At 35.4% G+C, this 6,670-nt stretch overlaps 1 pseudogene; it reads right to left on the bottom strand.

Moving 5' to 3' along the window:
• Positions 1-5,178: 5,178 nt before the first annotated feature.
• Positions 5,179-5,684, bottom strand: LOC131382911 (large ribosomal subunit protein eL21-like; annotated as a pseudogene).
• Positions 5,685-6,670: the final 986 nt, after the last annotated feature.

The raw sequence follows: 6,670 nt of genomic DNA, 5'->3' as shown, positions 1-6,670 counted from the left end.
CGACAGTAGTATAAAGCACCATGTGAATTTCTAAGACTTTTGACACCAGGCCCTTGCTCCAGCACAGCATCTCTGGACCTGCCTAGGGCCTGGGGAAACTTGTCACCTCTAAGGGAAGAACACAAGCCTGGCTGGCTTCACCACATGCTGACTGCAGAGCTTGAGGGCCTTGAGTGTACATAGATGGCACCCAGGGAGTGATTACAGTGGGCCTTGAGTGAGCCCAACTGCTGTGCTAGCTTCAGGTCTGACCCAACACATTACCAGTGGTAGTGGTTAAAGGGGTGGTTGTGTTACCGTACCCTCTGCTCTAGGTGGCTCAGCAGATATATAGAGAGAGAGTGAGAGAAAGACTCTTTTTGTTTGGGAGAAAATAAGGGAAGGGAATAAGAGTATCTGCCTGGTAAACCAGAGAATTATTTTGAATCATATTTAATATCACAAAGGCAATACCTCTATTAGTCCACAAAAACAACGGTATTACTGGGCTTCAGGTACCGTCTAATGAAGATAAGGCATAGATCCTGATATATGGTTTGGTTCTGTTTCCCCACCAAAATCTCCTATTGAATTGTAATTCCCAGTGTGGAGAAGGGGCCTAGTGGGAGGTGATCACTGTTTTTGTGATAGAGATCTGATGAGATCTGGTTGTTTGAAAGTGTGTAGCACCTCCCCCATCTCTCTCTTTTTCTCCTGCAGCAGTCATGTAGGATGCACTAGCTTCCCCTTCCACAATGATTATAAATTTCCTAAGGCCTCCCCAGCCATGCTTTCTGTACAGCTTGTGGAACTGTAAGTCAATTAAATCTCTTTTCTTCAAGAATTGCCCAGTGTCGGATATGTCTTTATACCAGTGTGAGAATGGACTAATACAGATCACACCCAAATCCCTTTGAATGCATGAGAAACCTTTCCAAGAAAGAAGGGTACAAATAAGCCCAATCTGCAAAAACTATAGTCAATACCTAACCCTTAAATGCCCAGACAATGACAAACATCTACCAGCATCAAGAAAATCCAGGAAAACATGATCTCACCAAATGAAATACATAAGGAAACAGGGACCAATTCTGGAGATAAAAAGATATACAACCTTTCAGACAGAGAATTCAAAATAGCTGTGTTGAGAAATTACAATGAAACTCAAGATAACACAGAGATGGAATTCAGAATCCTATCACATAAATTTTTAAATGAGATGAAAGTAATTAAACAGAAATTAGCAGAAATTTTAAAGTTGAAAAATGCAGTTGACAATACTGAAGAATGCATCAAAGTCCTTCAATAGCAGAATGGATCAAGCAGAAAAAGAATTAGTGAGCTTGAAAACAGCCTGTTTGAAAATACATAGTCCAGGAGAAAAAAGAAAAAATAAAAATAAAACACACCTACAGGATCTCAAAAATAGCATGGAAAAGGACAAATCTAGCAGTTATTGGCCTTAAAGAGGAGGTAGCGAAAGAGACAGGGGCAGAAAGATTATTCAAAGCTTTCTTTAACATTCTTTCATTTTGACCTTGGAAAATCTGATGATTATATATCTTGGGGATAACCTTCTGTAGAGTCTGGCAGGAGTTCTCTGTATTTCCTGAATTTTACTGTTGGCTTCTCTAGCAAGGTTGGGGAAGTTTTCATAGACGATACTTTAAAATATGTTTTTCAAGTTGTTTGCTTTCTCCCCCTCCCTTTCAGGGATGCCAATGATTTGTAGGTTTGATCTCTTTATAAAATTCCATACTTCTTGGAGGTTTTGTTCATTCCTTTTTATTCTTATTTTCTTTAAATTCAAAATTTCTTTATTTTTGACTGACTGTTTTATTTCAAAGAGCCAGTCTTCAAGTTCTGAGATTCTTTCCCCAGTTTGATCTGTTCTACTGTTAAAACTTGTAATTTCATTGTGGAATTCTTGTATTGTTTTGTTCAGCTCTGTCAGATCTGTAAGGTTCTTTTTTATACTGACTATTCTGTTTTTCAGCTCCTGTACTGCTTTTTTATAATTTTAAGTTTCCTTGGATTGAATTTTTTTTACCTTCCTGAATTTTGATCATTTTTGTTTCTATCCGTATTCTAAATTCTATTTCTATCATTCCAGCCAGCTCAGCCTGGTTAAGAACTCTTGTTGGAAAACTGGTATGGTAATTTAGAAGACATATGACACTCTTGACGTTTGAGTTACCAGAGTTCTTGTGTTTGTTCTTTCTCATCTTTGCATGTGGGTGTTGCTGTAACTGATGAAGAAAATGTGGTACTATATATATATATATATATATATATATACCATAGAATACTATGCAGTCATAAAAAAGAATGAGATCATGTCCTTTGTGGGAACATGGATGAGGCTGGAGGCTACTATTCTTAGCAAACTTACACAGGAAAACAAAACCAAATATTGTATGTTCTTACTTATAAATTGAAGCTAAATGATGAGAACCTATGAACACAAAAAGGGAAATAACAGATATTGGGGTCTTCTTGATGGAGGACGCTGGGAAGAGGGAGAGAAGAAGAATAAATAACTGTTGGCTACTGGGCTTAATACCTGGGTGATGAAATAATTTGTAGAACAACATGAGTTTACCTATGTAACAAAATCTCACGTGTACCCCCAAACCTAAAATAAAAGTTAAAAAAAGAGAGAAAAAACATTGATTAAAGAAGTTAAGACACCAAAAATGGAAAACTATTCCATGTTCATGGATTGAAAAAAATCAATATTGTTAAAATGTCTATACTACCCAAAGCAGTGTACAAAGTACCAGAAGAGCCCTAGCTGTCCTGAGCAAAAAGAACAAAACTGGAGGAATCGCATTACCTGACTTCAAATTATAGTACAGAGCTATAGTAACCAAAACAGCATGGTACTGACATAAAAACAGACACACCAACTAAAGGAACAGAATAGAGAACCAAGAAACAAATTCATACATCTACAGTAAACTCTTTCTTTTACAAAGATGCCATAAACATATATTGGAGAAGGAACAGTTTTTTTCAATAAATAGTGCTGGGAAAACTAGATGTTCATATGTGGTAGAATGAAACCTAGACTCCTCTCTTTTGCCATATACAAAAATCAAATAAAAATGGATGAAGAACTTAGATCTAAGACCTAAAACTATGAAACTACTAAACAGAAACATCGGCAAAACTCTCTAGGACACTGGACTTTGCTAAGGTTTCTTGGTAATATCCCCTGTAGCACAGGCAACAAGCAAAAATTGACACATGGGATCATATGAAGTTAAAAACTTTCTGCAAAACAAAGGAAACTATCCACAAAGTGAAGAGACAACTCATAGAATCGGAGCAAATATTTGCAAACTACCTATCTGACAAGGGATTAATAAGCACAATATATAAGAAGCTCAAACAATTCAATAGCAAAAAACCTAATAATCCAGTTATAAAAAGGGCAAAGGACCTGAGTATACATTTCTCAATAGAAGACATGCAAATGGCAAACAGATATATGAAACAGTGCTCAATATCATTGATCATCAGAGAAATACAAATAAAAACTACAATGAGATATCATCTTACAACAGTTAAAATGGCATATAACCAAAAGACAGGCAACAACAAATGGTAGCAAGGATGTGTAGAAAGTGAAAACCTTGTACACTGTTGGTGGAAATGTAAATTACTGCATCCACTATGGAGAACAGTTTAGAGGTTTTTCAAAAAGCTAAAAATAGAGCTACCATACTATCCAGCTATCCCACTGCTAGGTATATATCCAAAAGAAAGTAAATCAGCATATTGAAGATATATCTGTACTACCATGTTTATTGAAACACTTCACAATAGCCAAGATTTGAAAGCAACCTGTGTTCAGCAGACTAGATAAAGAAAATATTGTACTTATAAACAATAGAGTACTATTCAGCCATAAAAACAGAATAAGATCCATTCATATGCAATAACATGTATGTAACTGGAGGTCATTAGGTTAAGGGAAATAACCCAGGCACAGAAAGACAAACTTCATATGTTCTTGCTTATTTGTGGGAGCCAAAAAAATAAAACAGTTAATCTCATGGAGATAGACAGTAGAATGATAGTTACAGAGGTTGGGAAGGGTAGTACAAGAATGGGAGAGAAGTGTGTATGTTTAATGGGCATAAACAATATAATTAGAAAGAATAAAAAAAACCCTAGTATTTGATAGCACAACAGTGTGACTACAGTCAATAATAATTAGATAGTATATTTTAACATAACTGTTTAAACGTGATAGATTATACACAAAGGATTAATACTTGAAGTGATAGATACCCCATTTACCATGATATGATTACTAGGCATTGCATGTGTGTATCAATATATCTCCTGTACCCCGTGAATATATGCACCTACTGTGTATCCAGAAAATTAAAAATTAAAAGCTAAATGGAATTTTTAAAAATAATAAAAATATTATAATTCTACTTAAAGCCATATCAAAATAATCTAAAAAGAAAAATACTATTAAATTAAGCTTTAATAATTGCTTAATGAATCTTGCAGTTATACTTAACAAAGTAGGAGATGTGGATCAAGATCAGTCTAGAACTCTGTACAGGAAAGAATAATAAAAATACTTACAAGGGAATTTTCTGTGTCCAGACACTCCTTTTAACCAAATATATACAAATCTTCCAAATAGGCTATATCTACCAATATAAAAAATGAATTCATTTTTCATAGAAGTAATTTTAATTACAAATAAAAAAATAACTTTACACTGGAGAAACCTGGGAGACCTTACCTTGTCATCAATTTGATCAAAGTTAGCATTACCATACATGAGACAGACTATAAACCCTGATATGATGCACTAAGAAGAACACAGATTTACTTTTGTAGTATTCCTGCCCCAAATACAAAACTTTTCACCTTAAAGATCCATAATACTAAAATACACTACACCATTGATAATAATTAATAATTATTAATTAATAATTGATAATAAATACCCTACTCTACACCATTAATAATCCCCTTATACAATTTGGCTCTGTGTCCCACCCAAATCTCACCTGGAATTGTTATCTCCACATTTTGCATTTTCCCCCATCTGTTCTCCTGATAGTGAGGGAGTTCTCACAAGGTCTGGTGGTTTCATTTTTATTTTATTTTATTTATTTATTTTTTTACAGCCCAGAGGTCCTTTATTTATTTATTTTTTAACACGTATTATGCCATGAATTCATAGGGAATAGGTTCCAGCAGCTCAGGCTCCTTCTCATTGGTTCTCACAAAATGTGCTTCTTTGGGTGGAGCGGGCTGGCGCTTTAGTTGAACCCAGGTACCTTTCTCTTTGGCTTCCTTCTTTTTCTGATCATTTTCCTTCACGCCTTTCAGGAAGCTGTCTAGGCTCTTAGAGTGCTTAATGTGCTCAATACGCACATTAATTCTCTTGGCAAGAATCCTGCCCTTAACTTGGTTGTTTACAACAATGCCAACAGCATGCTGGGTAACATTGTAGACTCTTCCAGTTTTGCCATGGTAACACTTGTGGGGCATTCCTTTTTGAACAGTACCCATTCCCTTGTTGTCTACAATATCACCTTTCTTATAGATTCACATATGCGTGGCCAAAGGAACAACTCCATGTTTTCTAAAAGGCCTAGAGAACATATATCGGGTGCCTCTCCTCTTTCCCTTTGTGTTTGTCATTTTGGTGAATTACTGGAAGATGGCGGTTCTGGCCGAAAGGCGGTCTGGTGGTTTTAAAAGCGGCAGTTTCCCTGTGCACTCTCTCTCCTTTGGCCTTGTGAAGAAGGGGTTTGCTTCTCCTTCATCTTTCGTCGTGATTGTACTTTCCTGGGGCATCCCCAGCCAAGCAGAACTGTAAGTCAATTAAACCTCTTTTATTTATAAATTACACAGCCTCAGGTAGTATCTTTATAGCACTGCGAAAATGGACTAATACATTTCCCCTTATCGCAAGATTTTGCTTTCGTGGTTTCAGTTTTCCACCATCAACTGCGTTCTGAAAATAGATTAGCACAGTACATAAAATAAGACATTTTGAGATGCAGAGAGAGAGAGAGAGAGAGATCAAATTCATGTAACTTTTACTAAAACATATTGTTATAATTGTTCTAGTTTATTATTAGTTATTGTTAATCTTTTACTGTGACTAATTTATAAGTTAAGTTTATTATGGTTATGTATGTATTGGAAAAAACATAAGATATATGGAGTTCAATACTATCTGTGGTTTCAGGCATCCTTTTGGGTGTCTTGGAAGGTATTCCTTGTGGATAAGAATCCCAAGATGTTTGTTTGTACTTTACAAATTGCTTTCTGAAAGCAGCTCAGTAGAGGATCAATAAAATAAAGTGAAATATACATTGGTAACATTGAGATAATCTAGACCTAAAAAGGTAGTCTATAATTTTGTAAATTCAAATACAATTTTGGATCACCCACCTAACTTCTATGCAATCTTACCACAATTGGATAAACATACACAAAAGATGTCAAAAGGTTTCAACAGTGCCCTAGTTTAAGAATCTTCTGACACAATTAATTTAAGCAAAAACCAGAGTAAGTTTTTTATGGGACTGGCATCAATACAAAGGGGTTCAGTTTCTGTAGGAGATCAAGAGAAACATTGGGAAATTGAGCTGCAGATAGATATTAAGAGAAATATATTAAATTATTTCTATTGAGTGAACTT

The sequence above is a fragment of the Hylobates moloch genome, unplaced genomic scaffold (genome assembly GCF_009828535.3).
Source record: "Hylobates moloch isolate HMO894 unplaced genomic scaffold, HMol_V3 SCAFFOLD_1, whole genome shotgun sequence".
NCBI lineage: Eukaryota > Metazoa > Chordata > Mammalia > Primates > Hylobatidae > Hylobates > Hylobates moloch.
The sequence above is the reverse complement of the archived record's forward strand: the minus strand, read 5'-3'. Positions and strand labels throughout refer to the sequence as shown.